General features: G+C 43.0%; 1 non-coding gene across 1 annotated transcript; it reads right to left on the reverse strand.

Annotated features, from left to right (window-relative positions):
* Positions 1–566: 566 nt before the first annotated feature.
* LOC112134792 (small nucleolar RNA SNORA70) lies at positions 567–700 on the reverse strand. Its single transcript, XR_002916143.2, has one exon. It is a non-coding gene; the product is annotated as a small nucleolar RNA SNORA70 (small nucleolar RNA).
* Between the last annotated feature and the right edge of the window lie 864 nt (positions 701–1,564).

Consider the following 1,564-nt stretch of genomic DNA (forward strand, 5'->3'; position numbering starts at 1 on the left):
TTTAAATGTTATAGGAATGATACCCACTTCAGAACAGTTTTTCAAACATGGAATATGTCCAGTGAGAAGTAAAAACTCACTTCCACACCAGTCCTATTCTCACTCTCAAGAGGTGACTACCCTTTATCATTTTTTTAAGGTGGACAGGAAGTAGGATTTATTGGTGGGTGTTAGGAGGGGGCAGCACAGTAGAAGCCCTCATGAGTGCGGGGCCCACCACTTGTCCGGAGGGTCAGGATTGCGGGTGTACTTGACCCCACAGTTTTCTGGGATAAGCTGCTTCTCAGCCATCATGTCTTCAGATTCATCCACACTGAACTTGGTAAAGTCCCACTTCCTTTGGCAGCCAAGGAACTTGAACTTGGCCTTGCATAGGGCCTCAATCACATGCTGCTTGTTCTGCAGCTTGGTGCGGACGGACATAATGACTTGGATGGACATGATGACTTGGCTAATGTGAACCCTGGCCACAGCACCCTGGGGCTTTCCAAAGGCACCTCGAATACCTTTTCGGAGTCTACATTGAGGGTAGTGCAAGGTCAGGGACGTGAACATCCACCTGAAAGCCGTGTCTCTGAGGTCCCTTAGAGCAACCCATATAAGAAACAGGCTGCATACACTACCAAGGAAGCTGCCATTTGCAGCTCTTGCACGCTGGGCCTCATGAGGAAAGGAACTCCATCAGCTCAATTGGCTGCAGCCCTTTATCATTTTTACATGTAGCCTACTATCTGTTTCTTCTTCATATACAACCATATGTGTATATTATCTTTTTATGGTAACAAAATATATATGCCAATTGGAATATATTTCTTTAAATATAAATATATTATATAAATAAATATATAAATAAATTATAAATAGAAATAATTTCTTTAAAAAGCATCTTGTATTTGTTTTTAAGAAAATGCGTTTGAAAATAAAATCTGATATGGTTTGGCCCTGTATCCCCACCCGAATCTCATCTTGTAGCTTCCACAATTCCCTTGCATTGTGGGAGGAACCCAGTGGGAGATAATTGAATCTTGGGGGCGAGTCTTTCCTGTGCTATTCTCATGATAGTGAATACAGTTTACCTGCACAAGCTCTCTGGACATCCATGTAAGATGTGACTTGCTCCTCCTTGCCTTCCACCATGGTTGTGAGGCATCCCCAGCCACGCAGAACTGTGAGCTCTCCATTAAACCTCTTTCCTTTGTAAACTGCCCATTCTCAGGTATGTCTTTATCAGCAGTGTGAAAACAGAATAATACAGTAGATTGGTACCAGTAGAGTTGGGTGTTGCTGGAAAGATACTCGAAAATGTGAAAATGACTTTAGACCTGGGTAACAGGCAGAGGATGGAACAATTTGGAGGGCTCAGAAGAAGACAGGAAAATGTGGGAAAGTTTGGAACTTCCTAGGGACTTTTTGAATGGTTTTGACAAAAATGCTGATAGTGATATGAACAATAAGATCCAGGCAGAGGTGGCCTCAGATGGAGGTGAGGAACTTGTTGGGAACTGGACCAAAGGTGACTTTTGTTATGTTTTAGCAAAGAGACTTGGCGGCATTTTGTCCCTGC

The sequence above is a fragment of the Pongo abelii genome, chromosome 7 (genome assembly GCF_028885655.2).
Source record: "Pongo abelii isolate AG06213 chromosome 7, NHGRI_mPonAbe1-v2.0_pri, whole genome shotgun sequence".
NCBI classification, from domain to species: domain Eukaryota; kingdom Metazoa; phylum Chordata; class Mammalia; order Primates; family Hominidae; genus Pongo; species Pongo abelii.